Here is a 17,824-nt window from a genome sequence, read left to right as displayed (position 1 = left end):
GCGTGTATTAGTTTCCTGTGGCTGCTATAAAAATGACCACAAACTTAGTGGCTGGAAAACAACACAGATTTGTTACCATGGAGTTCTAACATGGCTCAGAAGTCTGACACGGCTCTCACCAGGCTAAGATCAAGGTGACAGCAAGGCTGTATGCCCTTCTGGAGGCTGGAGGGGAGAATCCATTTCCTCGCCCTTTCCAGCTTCTGGGGTCTCATGGTCTCCTTTCTCCGTCTTTAAAGCCGGCAATAGCAAGTGGAGTCCCTCTCACATGGCATCATTCTGATTTCTAACTTCTGCTTCCCTCTTTGATTTTTAAGGGCCCTTGAGATTGGGCCCACCAGGATAATCTCTCCATTTTAATATCAGTTTAGGGACAACCTCAATTCCATCCGCAACCTTAGTTCCGCTTTGCCACGTGACCTACCATATTCTGAGATTTCAGGGATTAGAACATGGATGTCTTTGTGGGGAGATGGCATTATTTTGCCAACCAACACGATGTGTGAACACTGATGAAAGCCTATATAATTAATACAGTGATGAGACTAAAGTGAAATTTAGTAACTGATCATGTCTATCCCAGATCTTCCTTCTTGGACAGTGAAGAAATGAACATTACCTCGTACACTACTAACCAAATGTTTGCTATTCTCCCAATCTAGGGTGACCCCCCCATTGTAAGAGAAGGGAAGGGACAGTACACATTGAGTCATACATATGAAAGGCACGTATACAAAGCAGTTATGAACTGCCAGGTATGGATGACAATATAATGAATGAAGTATCATTTTTCTGTCGGTACAAATGAGGTAGGAGAATGAATAGGGAAAAGGGAACTACAAAAGGGTGGCAATAAAAGAAATCATTTCAAATTCCTTCCTTTGGGATTTAAAGTCCCTAAAAAGGAAAGGTGTGGGTGAGGAAAGAGCCTGTGTAATCTTCGAACTTCAAAAAGAAAGGGTAACTTTAAAAAAAAAAAAAAAAAAGCATTTGTATGTGGAAGCTCAAGTAATTTAATAGTTCAGGAAGTTGGCAGCCCGATTTCATTATGACTCACTCTGCATTGTGGCTGAAAAAAGGCAGTTTCACCTGCAGTGGGCATGCACCTGCCCCCACGGTTTATAACTCAAGTAAGAGTATGACAACAATAAACAACACCTGCTGCTGGCATGTACTGAGGACTTACTATGTGCCAATCTCTACTCCAAGAGACCCACATGTGTTAAATCCTTTCATTTCTACAACTCCGTGAAGAAGATAATATTAGTATGCTAATTTTGTACATGAGACAGAATTCGAGTGGTTTTCTGAAGCTCTCACAAGTGGTAAGTGATGGAGCTCAAATCTAAATCCAGGCATCCTGGTTCCCCAGAGTCCGGGCACTTAACACACTATGCCATTCAGTCATCATTGCCTATCAATAGGAATATTTGGCTAGATTCTAGAGCTATTATCTGGGTAAAATATGGGATTATGGGTGGGAAGAGATCAATCAATGAACTTATATGCATACTAGAGACCCCGTGCACAAATTCATGCATGGGTGGGGTCCCTCTGCCTGGCTGGTGATCAGGGCCGATCGGGGGTGCTGGCAGACTGGGGGGAGGGACCACGGGAGGTTGGCCCCAGCAGCAAGCTAACCAATGACCAATTTCACGAGGAATTGGGCTCCTTCCTCCCTCCTGTCTAGGTCTGGGGTGCGGGTGAACCAGATTCGGGGCTGTCAGGGCCCCAGCAGCAAGGTCTGGGTCAGTGCACATCATAGCTACCAGCCAGTCGTCCGGTCATTCTAGTCGTTCTGGTCATTCTGTCATAACGGTCGCTTGGGCTTTTATATATATAGGTATGCATAACCCATGGACATAAACAATGGGATGGTGAGGGCCTTGGGGGGGTGGTGGGAGTGGGCTGGAAGAGGTCAATGGAGGTAAAGGGGACATATGTAATACTTTCAAAAATAAAGATAAAAAATAAAATAATTATAAGGAAACAATTAAACAATTAGTTCTAAAAGGTCCCATAAAATAGAAATGACTACTGTTCAAGCAACCCCTTTAAGTAGTTCAAGGAGGGGCACTTAACATTTTTCAGTACCTTCATGGTGTCCTCACCTGGAGAGGCACCTTCTGTGCACTTCAAAGGATTAAAACTTCCACATGTACTTCGTTTGCTTCTGTGATCTAAGATTCCTTAACAAGAAGACTAAAATGTGTATTCCAGCTAAAGAGAAGTCAGAGTGGGCCAACTCAGCCTTTGGGAAGAAGGAGGTCCATTTTAGTTACATGGGGGAATCCTAAGCAAACCCACCCAGAGTCTGGATGCTGCCAGGTCTTGGACACACTGGCCTCTCTGGAGGACTGGCAACTGGAACCAGTAGGCTGGGAGGCAGTTAGACTGTCCTGTCACCAGCAGAGAGACCCTTGAAACAGTCAAACACAGATCCCCTGGAAGAGGTTTTGCATTAATGAAGAGGTTCTGAATGGCCCTGTTGTTGAAACGATTGTGTTTGTCATAAAGAATTGGTTAGGTCAGGGGGCTGGGTTGGAAGACAAAGCATCTCAGTAGTACCTGTTGCAACAGGAGCCTTGGTGTTACACATCTGGACCCTGGGTCCTGTATTCTTAGCCCCTGCTGCAGGTAATTCATAGAAAAAAGTACAGACGTTTTCTTGTGTTTGTGTTTTGAAAAATTTCTAGTCTTCAGATTTAGGAGTAGGCCTTTGCCCCGGTCTCTTAGAGCACATACTCCTGATTCCCCTAGGAGGTATCTTTGCTCTGTCTGGAACAGTGGTTCTCAACCTTTCTAATGCCGCGACCCTTTAATACAGTTCCTCATGTTGTGGTGACCCCCAGCCATAAAATTATTTTCGTTGCTACTTCATAACTGTAATTTTGCTACTGTTAAGAACTGTAATGTAAATATCTGTGTTTTCCGATGGTCTCAGGCGACCCTGCTAGCGGTTCTCAACCTGTGGGTTGAGAACTGCTGCTGTAGAGCCTAAGACCTTTGGAAAACACAGGTATTTACATTACGGTTCATAACAGTAGCAAAATTACAGTTATGAAGTAGCAACGAAAATAATTTTATGGTTGGGGGTCACCACAACATGAGGAACTGTATTAACCCTTTGCACTCGCTTGCTTTTTTCTCGATTCCTTTATCCTACTCGGGATTTAATTTTTTAAATACCCCAGATTTTACAAAGCGCGGCAGTAGAATAAAAAACTGGAGTTTCTTTTCATACAAACTTATTTATTTGGATTTTTTTATATTTCAAATTATTGATACATTCAATAACTGTCACACTCGACATCCGAGTGCAAAAGGTTAAAGGGTTGCGGCATTAGAAAGGTTGAGAACTACTGGTCTAGACTCTCTTCTGTGCCATCTCCTATATAAATCCTATTGATTCCATCTTCCACATCATCACCCCACTTTCCAGGAAATGTCTTCTTCCACCAGTAACTCCATCCTCCTCTTCCTATCAGTACAAAGCACAGCCTTCCTCTAGGCTAGGTCTTATCTACCAAGGCTGGGCTCACTAACCCTATCCCATCTCCATCTTTCATTGCTTTATCTAAAGCGGGGGCGGAGGGAGGGGGCGGTAATGTGCGTGTCTGCTATGTGAAGTCAGAGGCACCCTCAAACATATGTCCCCTGGCTTCCTGTTGGCTGACACTACTCAGATTTTAAAATGGATTCTTTCATTGGGTTCTTCTAGCCTTAGTGATATGGTCTAACCCCTGAGTCCTCCTCATAATTCCTCCTCTGGAGAGAATCATCCAAAACATCCCAATCAATCTGCCATTTTAGAATGAAATGAATTGCTTTATTGCCCTGTGAGAAGCCTTGGAAATATAACCAGTCCATAGGTTAGGGAATTACTCATTTGGAACATACTTAAATTGTCTGGATGACATATGGAGATTTCCTCAATTCTGAATTTTCTTATTCATCTGTCCAGTTCAGCACTTTACAGCCTTATAGCTCCTTAGTTTCAGCACAGCAGCAACAGCCATACAATCTCTCATGGCCCATTTCTTCTGCACTAAAGCAATGCTTATTTTACAAGCTCTCCAGGCATGGTCCTTGAGTTCAATGTGAAATTGATTTTTAGGCAGTTCCCTAAGACCTTGAGCTGATTCACCTCAGGTCATCTTTTCCAAGTACCGAGCTAGATCAGCTTATTATTGACCTTTCACGATAGTCAGTCCCTTCTGAGATTCTCTCCTTACCTTTCTTGCTTTTTCCTATAACATCTTTTGTCCTTCATACCCAAGTAGCCTCCTGTCTTTAGTGTCCTTAAACTAATTTATTTGTTCTTTAATTGTTTCATCCTTCTCTGTCATGCATTTGCATTAGTTCCTCCTTCCGCTCATTGCCTCAGCACCGTTATTCATGCCCTCTTTTAAAGCAGGTAGTTGTTTGCATTTGGAATCCTGCCAATATCAAATGAGTGTTACTCTACCTGTATATTCTGCTTCTCCTAGCAAAATGCTTCTTATTTCACACACGAAAAATGCACAATAAATGTTAAATGCCTTATAGGATTTTATCATTTATTTGTGTGTGTGTGTGTGTGTGTGTGTGTGTGTGTGTGTGTGTGTGTGTGTATTTTTGCCTTATTGAATTGTAGAGCTATAAAGAATCTCACCCTTAGACTGTCAGGGCCTGTCCCATTCTAGATTAATGTTTGATACTTTAGATAGCTTAACTTCAAAAGGAAACAATAATTTACAAAAGACATTTTAGTCTGACACTTTTAGTATATACTAGGAGATGTCAAATATGGTGAAAAACAAATAAATAAGTAAAAGAATCTCAGCAATCATCTAATCCAGCTTCCTCATTACACAAAGAGAAAACAGACCCAATGAAGTTAATTTATTTGCCAAGATGGTTCCTGCCTTATTTCTGCCAAATTGTGTGTGAGGGTGTAAAGCTCAGCTGGTGAGGGCATAATTGCCTTGTAGTTGTACCATTCATAGTTTTGTGTGAAGGCTAGCTCCCTGTTAGGCTGATAACCTCTGGAAGCTAAGGACCTTTCCTTTCTCCTCTCTCCCTCCCTTCCTTTCTTCTTTTTTTCTGTTACCCACAGTGCTAAAACTATGTATAGCAATGATGAAAATAAAAATGTGTTAATGAATAAAGAAGAAGATAAATGAATATTATAAGGGATCTTCTTTAAAATCTTTGTGAGAAAGATGTTGAGGGCGGTGTGCAAACACAAAACTGGTAACACCGGTTTAAAAAAAGAAGGCAAGCTCTTTCCTCCATCCTTCCGGGCTGCCATAATGTTGGGTATGGATGTCCTGGCTGATGCTCTCAAGAGTATCAACAATTCGGAAAAGAGAGGCAAACACCAGATTCTTACTCGGCCATGCTCCAGTCATCATCTGATTTCTAACTGTGATGATAAAGCCTGGTTACACTAGCGAATTTGAAATAATTGATGACCACAGAGCTGGAAAAATTGTTGTGAACCTCACAGGCAGGTTAAACAAGTGTGGAGTAATCAGCCCAAGATTTGATATGCAACTCAAAGATGTAGAAAAATGGCAGAACAACCTGCGTCTGTCCCATCAGTTTGCTTTCACTGTATTGGCAAACTCGGCAGGCATCGTGGGTCATGAAGAAGCAAGAAGAAAACACACAGGAGGGAAAATCCTGGGATTCTTTTTCTAGGGATGTAATCCATACATACAAGCAAATAAAATGCCACAAGGAACAACAACCACAAAAATAAGGCAACTAGGTTGAGCTTGACTTTCAATATAATGATGTTTTGCACACATTTAATGTTTGGTAAATGTCTGTTGAATTAGATTGGGGGGGAAAGGAGTTCATGTTTTAATTTAACCTTTAGAAGTTACCCGTTAAACTCTGCTTAAAGTATTAAGTGTTTTAGACACAAACTAAGCTTATGATGCTATCAATGCTGTTGGAAATAGCTTTTGTTCAAGTAACATGATGAGGTTGCGTGCCAAATGGACCCTAGCATCAGTAAGAATTCCGCTTTCTCTTAAAGCTAATATTTATTTCCAAGGCACTCTCTCTTATGTAGGGAACACAATTTAAGAAATATTTGTTTCCTTTCAGTAAAACCACAATGTGATTGGAGACACATAATGAGAGGCTTTCTATCAATCTTTGAAAAAAACAAAACCCCAAAGACTTTCTGGATCTGAAGCAACTCACAGACAGATTCTTCCACATCTCTCCCTTTGATGTACTTCCAAGTAGCAAACATCTTGATCCAAAGAGCTGTGGAGTCGGTGTTCTCCTGCGTAGCCTATCCCAGGAGTCCATCCATCTCTCACCCATCCCAGGCCCTTCAATGAAACAAATCGAGGCAGACTCTCTGCTAAATCTGAGCACTGTTTCTCCCCACTTTTCTAATGACTTTCCCACACAAGAGAACTTGTGTATCTTGATCTGTAGGATGGAAGTAACAAATCTTCGCTGCCTTCACAGGAGCCTTTTCTAACTTGGCAGACCAATGAGCAGAACACTCTGTCCTGGGCATCTGAGCCTGAATTTGCTCTTACATCAACTGCATTTTTTCATTCCTCAGACATTCATGCATCTAGTCATTATGTCCTTTTCCGTCTCAAACTGCATTTTATCTTAGAGATTTATGAGATTTGTCTAAACTCTTGTTTTTAAATGTTCTTTGCTAAGTTTCTGTTGCTTTAGGGTTGTAATTCCTATGTTATCTTTTTTCTTTTCATTTTAGGCAAGCCTGTCCAGTGTAGCCAAATACACTATCCCAGACACGATAGGGCTTGGAGTGAAAATAGACATGTTTCTCGTCAAAAGCAGTCTTTATGGGCTATGGGACCATGGGCAAGTAACTTAGCTGTCCTGGCCCTCAGTTTCCTCATCTTTAAAAATGAAACATTATCACCTAAAGAAGTTGCTATAAGTATTCAATGGATCAAGTTACACAATAGTGCTTTGAAATGATAAAACACAATCCAGAGTTATGATATCACTAGAAGCCCGGTGCACAAAATTTGTGCACAAGGGGGGGATGGTGTCCCTCAGCCCAGCCTGCACCCTCTCCAATCTGGGACCCCTTGAGGGATGTCCGACTGCCCGTTTAGGCCCGATCCTGTTTGGCGGTCGAACATCCCTCTCACAATCCAGGACTGCTGGCTCTCAACCGCTCACCTGCCTCTGCCTGATTGCCCCTAACTGCTTCTGCCTGCCAGCGTGATCATCCCCTAACCCCTCCCCTGCCAGCCTGATCAATGCCTAACTGCTCCCCAGCTGGCCTGATTGCCCCTAACTGCCCTCTCCTGCTGTCCTGGTCACCCCTAACTGCCCTCCTCTGATAGTCTGGTTGCCCCTAACTGTCCTCTCCTGCAGGCCTGGTCACCCCTAACTGCCCCGACCCTGCCGACCTGGCCAACTGCCCTCCCCTGCAGGCCTGGTCTCCCCCAACTGCCCTCCTCTGCTGGCCCAGTCACCCCTAACTGCCCTCCCTGCTTGCCTAATTGCCCACAACTGCCCTCCCCTGCAGGCCTGGTCTCCCCCCCCCCCCCCCCCCGCAGCTGCCCTCCCCTGCAGGCCCGGTCCCCCTCAACTGCCCTCCTCTGCTGGCCTGGTCACCCCTAACTGCCCACAACTGCCCTCCCCTGCAGGCCATCTTGTGGTGGCCATCTTTGACCACATGGGGGTGGCTATCTTGTGTCTTGGAGTGATGGTCAATTTGTATATTACTCTTTTATTAGATAGGATGATATGAACTGGTGGGAGAATAGTAGGTACCAAACAGAAGTTAGCAACTCACATAACAAAGCTAATACTTGGCTGATTTTCTGTATCATGGTCAACAGTTGCTACGTCACACTGAAACACTGAACAGATAATTCCCTGCCCTCATGGAGCTTATAGAAGAAAGATGCTGGCAATAAATACATTTGTACATGATAATTTCAGGGTTGGTAAGTGTTATTAAGAATAAAAAACCAGCCCTGGCTGGTGGGGCTTAGTTAGTTGAGCATCATCCCATGCACCAAAAAGGTCATGGCTCGATTCTGGTCAGGGCACATGCCCGGGTTGTGGGCTTGATCCCCAATAGAGTGTGCAGGAGGCAGCCGATTGATGTTTCTCTCTCACATTGATGTCTCTCTCTCTCTCTCTCTCTCTCTTTCCATCTTCTTTTCTCTCTGAAATCAATAAAAACATATTTTTTTAAAGAAAGCCCCCCAAAAATGATGGGTTCTACAATGGTAGTGTCTGTAGGGTGGAGGTATGGGGAGCAGGGTTGACTTTAAATGGGGTGATTAAAGAAGAGATTTCTGATAAGCTGACATCTGAACTAAGACCTAATGGATGATAAATAAGAAATCAATCATACGAAGAGATTTGTAAGTTGGGGTGAGGCAGGAAAGACTTGGAATGTTTCAGAAACAAGAAGACAGTCAGTGTTGTTGCAGTATAGTAAGTGTCTCAGTCTGTTCAGACTGCTGTAACAGAATACCACAGACTGGGCGGCTTATAAACGACAGACAGTTGTTTCTCACAGTTCCGGAGGCTGGAAGTCCAAGGTCAAGGCGCAGGCAGATCTGGTGTCTGGTGAGGGCTCGCTTCCTGGTCCATGGGGGCGTATCTTCCCCTTGTGCCCAAACAGGGCGGAAGGGGCACGGGAGCTCTCTGGAGTCTCTTCTGTAAGGTCCTGAGTCTCGTTCCTGAGGGCTCCACCCGCATGACCCCATCACCTCCCAAAGGCCCCACCTCCAAAAACCATCACCTTGGGAGAATAGGTTTCTACATATAACTTTTGGGGGAACACACTTTCAGCATATAGCAATAAGCAAGGTAGAGAGGGGTATGATATGAAAATGGAAAGTTTGTCCCGGTTAAAGCACATGGGACCTTGTAGGTAGTAGAAAGGACCTTGAACTGGATTTAAATGTAGGATGTGAGGGCATATCACACCATGAGTCTTTCTCTACTTAGAGTGGATAACCAATTGCATGTATTTAAACTCTGGGAGATTTTTTTGGGGGGGAGGGGGAGAGTATTTTTTTTGTTGTTTTTTTAATTGCTGGCTCTTAAAGCCACCTTCTCTTCTCTCTCTCATATGTTTCTAAGCACTTCCTGGTCTATAACACAACAGGGCCTTCCAAAAGTCAACTGTCAAAATTCATTGTGATTTATGGAATGATGTGTAAATAAACAGTAAATATTCTTTTTTTTTAATTAATTGGGAGAGGTTCTCCTGCTCTACCCCATAATTTTCAATCTCTTGGAGCTTATTTTTTACTTCGAGTCAACATGATTTCCTGGGTTTGCTTTTGTCATCATATGACTAACTCTACTGAGGTCCGGCTCTGTAACAGGCATGCTATGTCACATAAGCTTCATTAACCTCGGGCTATAGGTTCTATTTCATTTGCATTTTGCGGGTGAAAAAATTGGAAGTTTGCTTAAGGTCATAGAAGTAGGTAGGAGCTGATCTAAAACCTTTTGAATTTGAAGTCTGAAAAATGATTTCTAATGTAAAAACTGCATTGTCATTTTATAGTTCCAAAGAGTCCTTCCATCTACTTTGTTCCATGTCATGATAAACTGTGGAAGAAGGGGGATGTGTGAACTGTGGAAAAAAATAGGCAGCTCACCCTTCTTGGTGTGGCTCAGTTGGTTGGAGCAGCTTCCTGTGCACTGAAGGTCACAGTTTCGATTCCCAGTCAGGGCACATACTTGGGTTGTGAGTTTGATCCCTTGTTGGGGGGTGTATGGGAGTCAACTGATTGATGTCTCTCTTTCATCAATGCTTCTCTCTCTCTTTCTCTCCCCCTCTTACTTTCTCCCTCTCTAAATATATATATATATATATATATTTAAGATAGCTTGTGCCATGAAATGAGCAGTGTTCCTGACACAACAACCTTAGGAATTAAATTGGACTCCCTACATCTTCCCAGGCCCTGCTTCCTGAAGCCTTTTACTTCTGCAAGGTTCTGACCTTGGTCTCAAGTCACCTCTCTGATTGTTGTTTGTCAACTAGGATCTGGTTGTGTTTTCATCTTCGTACACAGTCATTATCTTTGCCTTTGTTTTTCTATCATGCCCTTATCTCCTCAACTGACTTAAACTCTCCCCTCCCCACAAGCATAAACCCTATGGCTTACCTTTTGACTTGGATACATTCCATTGCATAGTGAAGTCGTGATAAAACCTTAACCCTCAAATCAGGCCTGTTACCGAGGAGAAACACTAATTCACTAAATGAACATTAAACAGAGGTTGAATCTGGTTAATACAGGAAATCAAACTTGGGCTTCAAACAGCTAGAGCACTACTTTTCAGGGGTATCACAAGCCCAAGCCCCCACTTGGTGAAGAGACCTGGTGATAAGATCAGCACCATAACAGATGCACTTTCATGGAGGATTGTCCATGGCACCAAATTTTGTGTCATTTTGTTTGTCCCTTTCTAGCTCTCAGTTAGTTTATAATATAGTACATCTGTTCTGCTCATCCACCTTGTCTACTGTTCCATGAGTCTCATTAGGACTCATCTTCCCTGAAAGGTATACTTTCCAGCTCTCCTAATAGTACAGTCACTTGGCATAATCCTGGGACTTCCACAGTTATTTCCCTCAAAGCCACCGCTGCTTGGTAACATCCCTCACCCATACTTGGCTCCTGGAAAACTGGTTCAGACAGATCCTAGAATTCTAAAGACCTCAACATTTAAAAATAACTATTACAAAAAATAAAAAAATAAAAATAACTAGACATGAATTTGGAATCAAAACACCTGCAATTTAAGTGGAATAGACAGACTTTCTTCAGATTAGTCAGACAAAGTGCCTAGCACTTTGGGTCTTAAGGTATATCCTGAGCCACATATTTGCTAGAAGGTAGAAAGAAATATAAGGCTTCTTTTTATTTATTTATTTATTTTTATTTATTTATTTATTTATTTTTTTAATGAATCTTTATTGTTCAGATTACAATTGTTTCTCCTTTTTCCCCACATATCTCCCCACCACCCAGTTCCTACCCCCCCTCTTCCCTTACCTCCCCCCCCCGCTGTCCTTATCCATAGATGTATGATTTTTGTCCAGTCTCTTCCCATACTCCCCACACATACACCCCTTTCCCCCTGAGAATTATCAATCCACTCCCATTCTATGCCTGATTCTATTAAGTTCACCAGTTTATTCTGTTCCTCAGATTTTTAATTCACTTGACTTTTAGATTCACTTGTTGATAGATATGTATTTGTTGTTCATAATTTTTATCTTTCTTCTTCTTTTTCCTCTTTTTAAAGAATACCTTTCAGCATTTCATATAATGCTGGTTTGGTGGTGATGAACTCCTTTAGCTTTTTCTTATCTGTGAAGCTCTTTATCTGCCCTTCAATTCTGAATGATAACTTTGCTGGGTAGAGTAGTCTTGGTTGTAGGTTCCTGCTATTCATCACTTTGAATATTTCTTGCCACTCCCGTCTGGCCTGCATGGTTTCTGTTGAGAAATTAGCTGATAATCGTATGGGAGCTCCCTTGTAGGTAACTAACTGTTTTTCTCTTGCTGCTTGTAAGATTCTCTCTTTGTCTTTTGCTCTTGGCATTTTAATTATGATGTGTCTTGGTGTGGTCCTCTTTGGATTCCTTTTGTTTAGGGGTTCTGTGTGCTTCCTGGACTTGTAAGTCTATTTCTTTCATCAGGTGGGGGAAGTTTTCGTTCATTATTTCTTCAAATAGGTTTTCAGCATCTTGCTCTCTCTCTTCTTCTGGTACCCCCATAATTCTGATGTTGGTTCGCTTGAAGTTGTCCCAAAGGCTTCTTACACTATCTTCAACTTTCTGAATTCTCTTCTCTTCATGCTTCTCTGGAAGAGTGTCCTTGGCCTCTTTGTATTCCAAATCTTTGAGTTGATTCTTGCAATCCTCTAGTCTGCTTTTGGGTCTCTGTATAATATTTTTTATCTCAGTCAGTGTATGTTTAATTTCTAGTTGGACCTCATTGAATTTATCGGCCTTTTCCATGAAATTCTTGAAAAACCTTATAACCGTGGTTTTGAACTCTATGTCCAGTCGCTTGTTCTCCTCCATTTCTTTGGTTTGTGATCTGTTTCCTTGCCTTCTCATATTCTCTGCTTCCCTAAGTTGGTAGGGTAGTTTTGTGTACTAGGTGTCCTATTGGTTCAACGGGTCAGCCTCCCAGTTACTTGAGGTGGACACTCTTGGTGTACCCTTGTGTACTGTGTGTCCCCCAGCAAGAGCTACAGCAAGGGCTAGTTTTCTCCTCCTTTGCTTGGGCGGTTTTGGAGCAGTCTGACTGGAGCTGCAGTTGGTTAAGCTGCTCCAGAACAGGCCATTTATATGCAAAAGCCGCTGTGTGGAGCCTGGGCGGGTTTGTAGAATGTGCGGGGCGGGGCCTCAGGGCGGGGCCTCAGGGCTGGGCGGGGTCTCAGGGCGTCACTAGGCTGGGGCGTGGCCAACGGCGATGGCTGCCGTCAGCTGTCTCTGCCTTTCCACGTTTCCAAGTCCCTGCGCCCTGCGCTCCAGCGCAGTAAACAATGATTGCTGGGCGCACCACTGCAAAAGTCACTCTCACTTTCCGACCCGATGGCCGAGAGTCCAGCTTCTCCCCGTAGGTGCCTGGGTCCCCCGAGTGTCCCCAGAAACTGGATTTCAGAGTGATCGGGAGCTTGTCTCCCTGCGGGTTGAAGAAAAGCCGCGCACCCAGCTGCCCGCCGCCGGCCCAATTCGCGTGCCTCCGTACCTCAGCTTTTCATCGATTGTGCTTCTTTCTCTTCTTAGTTGTAAATCTTCCACTCAGCCAGCTTTCCCGTGGTTTTGGGTGGTAGACGTTTTTGTCTTTTAGTTGTATTTTTGAAATTGTTGTGTGAGGCAGCAGATTAGTTGTTTAACTATGCCGCCATCTTGGTCAGGCTTCTTTTTAAAAAATATATATTTTTATTGATTTCAGAGAGGAAGGAAGAGGGAGAGAGAGATAGAAACATCCATGATGAGAGAGAATCATGGCTCGGCTGCCTCCTGCAAGTCCCCAACTGGGGATCAAGCCCACAACCCGGGCATGTGCCCTTGACTGGAATCGAACCTGGGACCTTTCAGTTTGCAGGCCAACATTCTATCCACTGAGCAAAACAGGCTAGGGCGAAATATTAGACTTCGAAAACTAATTGCCTTTTTTCCTTTGAAAAGTTAAAAATTTTAATGGAGGAAGACATATGTGTATAATCGAAGCTTTTGTCATCTTGTGTGCAGTCCTCTGAGAAGGTCACATTTTTTAGGCCTTGTTTCATGGGAACTGGGAAATGAGCTGCTAGGATTCAGACCAAGAATCTGGCTGGCTCCCAGAAATAAATACACATGTTGGGTGTTAAGATAACATTAACAGAATAGGAGAGTGAGTTAACTTTTGGAAATATGAAGGCAGAAAATTCCCCACATTTTCCTGTTACTCCTTGATTATTTTGTTTTTCATATTCTCACTTTTGAGTAATTACTAAGGAGCAGCAGGTAAAAAACAACGCAGGCATTGACCTAAGTGTAAGCAGCAGGAAGGTGAAAAGAATTCATCTCATTCTTCAGGATTGCGTTCAGTGGTGCTCCTGGCTCAATGTTTACACCTTGACTTTGAGTCCCAGCTGCACCGTCTGCATTTCTTTCCTTAAGGACTTTATTTTGCCTCCTCTTCCCACCTGGTTAATGACTCTGGGAGGAACGTTCAGCCCATGATGGAGTGGAGTTGGTAGATAAACAGCCCACGCTCTCGTCCCTTGGATGGGAACACGCTGAGGTGCGTGTTTCCCACTGCCTCCTCGAGCTGCCCTGGCAGAATTAAGCTGCACCTGCCCATGTTGTCGCTGACTTAAGAGTGCATCTGTATGAACTGTCTTCCTCTCGCAGCCTCCTTTGCCTCCGTTTCTCTTCGTTTTCTTTACTTCCCAGATAAACTACTTGCCTTTGAATTCTTATCTCTGGGTCTGCTTCTGGGGAAAGCCAAACCAAAATAACCCCCGTGTAGGGAATACTCACTAAGTGAAAGCCAGAACCTCAAGTCTAAAGTGTCTGGTCTTTCCACTCTACTGTGGAATTCAAGCAGAAGGAATCGAATCCCATAGCAGCTCAGACCTAACATTTTCTTAGGTGCTAAGAAAAGGAGAAATTCACTCCTAGATATGAAGTTTGGCAAGTCTCTCGTCTACTCTCTCACAGATGAGCTTTCCTTTCTCTTTTTTCCCCAATGAATGGGTTGATGAGTCACACTCTTTCTGTCTCAATCAGTCACCAAGAGTCCCCCCTCCCTGCCCCCCCCCCCTCCCCCCCCCCCCAGCCGCAGCCCTGAGAGGAGGATCCAGTCTCTCTTTTGCTCCATAGATTCTTTTATTCTATAGGTTCCGTAGGTTAGTGATTAAGAAAAATGTGGCCCCCTGGGCAGAATAGAGAAAATTACATCTGATTCTTTGGGGGGCTCTCAGAGCATGGTTTCTTTTCTAGAGTTCTATTTATGTTGCCTTTTCGCTTTCTCGATTCATACTCCTAAATACAGCACAAGAAGAAAGTAAACAATGTACTGTTTTTTAGTCCAGAAAATTTGGCAGTATGACATGGCAGTGGTATGAAGTTTGGCACCTAAGCAAGCAATAAAATATAACATAATTTCCACCCCATCCCAACTTCAAAACAGCAGAATAATTTTTCAGCACTGAAACGTGGTTTCCTTGTGTAACTTGTATCACTGCCAAATTCAATACAAGAAACTTCTTTTCTTTTGGAGCCGTCTCCCCACAATGTGAATATTCTTTGACTCACCATGTTGTCCTTTTCCAATTTCCTTGTGTGTGTGTTTTTTTTTTTTTGCTTGAGTTCACGGAAGACTGACAAACAGTGGCCTCATGTGACAGCCATTAGTCTGCCTTAAACCCCAACTTGATCTTGAATGGATAGAATAATGAATAGATTTTATGTAATTTAATTGATGTTGTCAGCTATATGAATTTGTTAGTTCAAGAGAAACTAAGCTTTCAGTCCTTCCTTTTCTAAATTCCTACTTGATTATAATAACGTAAAAGGGAATGTTCCCGCTTTTGGTTGAAGCAGTTTTATAGCAGTCTGAACTCTGAATAATGGAGCAATAAGCATTTTATTCTATTTAAAAAGAAAAGGCAAGGAAGATAAGTATTTGCTTCTTTGGATTAGTGGGAATTAACAAGCATTTTTTAAATTGTGCTTGTGTGTGTGAGCACAGGGAGGGACATTTCATAACGGGGGAGGTCTTGGCAAATCAGTGTTCATTTCAACCTCAGAGCATTGATTGTTGAACACATTTATGCCCACTCTAGCTCCAGGGAGCCTATGGCATAGAATGTAGATTCAAAAAACAGTACAGAATAAGATCATCTCCCATTTTCCCATCTCTCAAGCAGGGGAAATGGTGTGTTCTTTTTAGTCAGAACTCCTTGATTTGCCCTGTTTATGCTGTCATTTCATGGAGATTAAAAATAAACCTTTCCATACATTGTTGGCGGGAATGTAAAGCAGTGCAGCAACTTTGGAAAAACAGGTGGCAGTTTCTTAAAATGTTAAACATAGTTACCACATCACCCAACAATTATAATTCTAAGTATATGCCCAGCAGAAACATATATCTACTCAAACTGAAATTCTGGACCCATTAAACAACTCCTCATTCCTCTCTCCACAAAACTTAGCAACCTCTACCCCCAATTCTACTTTCTGTCTTTATAAATTTGACTACTTTAGGTACTTCACATAAGTGAAATCATGCAATATTTATTCTGTGACTGACTTATTTCACATAGCTAATGCCCTCAAAGTTGTAGCATGTCAGAATTTCCTTCCTTTTTAAGGCTGAATAATATTCCATTGTATTTTGTATATTCATGAACATGTGGGATTTCCACCTTTTGGCTAGTGTGAATAATGCTGCTAATAACATATGTGTACCAATATTCAAGTATCTTCTGTTTTGATCTGCTTTGACTGCCGTAACAAAATACTGGGTGGCTGAAACAACAGAAATTTATTTTCTCACAGTTCTTGAAAACTAGAAGTCTAAGCTCAAGTTTCTGGCTGATTTGGGTTCTGGTGAAAGCTCTGTTCCTAGCTTGCAGATAGGGATGCAGTAAGATGAGATTTGGGGTGGGGTGCTCTCTGCTGTCCCTTCTTATAAGGACACTAATTCAGACTGGTTCCCCACCCTTTTGACCTCATTTAACCTTAATTATTTCTTTACTCCAAATAAAACCATGCATATAAATCTGGGGAGGAATCAAACGTTCAGTCCATTATACTTTCTTCCAGTTTTTCTTTTTTGATATACAGTATATCTAGAAGAAGAGTTGCTGGGTCATATGTTAATTTTATGTTTAATTTTTGAGGAACTGCCATACTCTTTTCCACCGTGGCTGCACCATTTTAAGTTTCCACCAGTAATACACAAAGGGTTCCAATTTCTCCACATCCATGCCAAGACTTATTTCTCTTCTTTCTTCTCCCTTTCTCCTCCTCCTCCTCCTCCTCCTTCTCCTTTTTCTCCTCCTCCTCCTCCTGCTCCTCTTTCTCCTCCTCTTCCTTCTTCTTTTAAAATAACAGCCCTTCTAAGTGGTACCTCATTGTGGTTTAGATTTCATGTCCCTAATGATTAGTGATGTTGAGTTTCTTTTCATGTGCTTATTGGCCATCTGCATATCTTCTATGGAGAAATGTCATTTTTAAATTGGATTGTTTGTGTGTTTTTTGTGTGGCGGTTCTTTATATATTCTGGATATTAATCCCTGATCAGATACATGATTTGCAAATATTTTTTTCCATTCTGTAGGTTGCCTTTTCACTCTATTGACAGTGTCCTTTTATGCACAAAGTTTTTAATTTTGATTAAAGCACACTATTTTTTCTTTGCTTCCTGTGCTTGGTGTCATATCCAAAAAATTATTACTAAAGTTAACATAATGAAGCTTTCTTTTGTATCTTCTTTTAGAAGTTTTATGGTTTTAGCTCTTACATTTAGGTCTTTCATCCATTTTGAGTTCATTTTTGTATATGGTGTACAGTAAGATTCTTTGGCATGTGATATTCAGTTTTCTCAACACTATGTATAGGGGTTGGCAAAAGTTGGCTTACAGTTGTGAGTATGCAAAACAGCTTATTTTTATATTATTATTTATGAATTATTGCATTATTTATTATTATTAACCCACTTTTTCCCACCTCTGAATGGAAAAGACTGTCTTTTCAATATTGAATGGTTTGGGCATTCTTGTAGAAATTCATTTGACCATAAGTGTGAGGGATTATTTCTGTGCTCTCTATTCTATCCCATTGGTCTATATATTTGTCTGTATACCAGTGCAACACTTTTTTGATAAGATAGCTTTGTAGTAAGTTTTCAAATCAAGAAGTGTGAAACATAAAATTTTACTCTTCTTTTAAAAATTTTTTTGGGATCCCTTGAGATTCCATATGAATTTTAGGATAAAGTTTTCTATTTCTGCAATAAATGTCTTTGGGGTTTTGATAGGAATTGCACTGAGTATGTAGATTGATTTGGGTAGTATTGACATCTTAATAATATTAAGTCTTCTAATCCAGGAACATGGGATGTCTTTCCATTTATTTGTATCTTCCTTAATCTTTCAGCAATGTTTTGTAGTTTTCAGTGTGTGTGTCTTTCACCTCTTTGGTTAAGTTTATTCTTAACCAGAGGCCCGGTGCATGAAATTTGTGCATGGGAGTGGGGGGTGGGGGGTCCCTCAGCCTATGGGATCGGGCCTAAACTGGAAATCAGACATCCCTCTCACAATCTGAGACCGC

At 42.0% G+C, this 17,824-nt stretch overlaps 1 protein-coding gene and 1 pseudogene across 1 annotated transcript in view; both read left to right on the top strand.

The window, feature by feature from the left end:
• SHROOM3 (shroom family member 3) overlaps positions 1–17,824 on the top strand; it is a 292,517-nt gene that overhangs the window by 7,884 nt on the left and 266,809 nt on the right. The gene's annotated exons all lie outside the window — the stretch shown is intronic.
• On the top strand, positions 5,292–5,685 carry LOC103287925 (40S ribosomal protein S15a-like; annotated as a pseudogene).

The sequence above is a fragment of the Eptesicus fuscus genome, chromosome 2, assembly GCF_027574615.1.
Source record: "Eptesicus fuscus isolate TK198812 chromosome 2, DD_ASM_mEF_20220401, whole genome shotgun sequence".
NCBI classification, from domain to species: Eukaryota; Metazoa; Chordata; class Mammalia; order Chiroptera; family Vespertilionidae; genus Eptesicus; species Eptesicus fuscus.
This window is presented reverse-complemented; position numbering and strand designations above follow the sequence as displayed.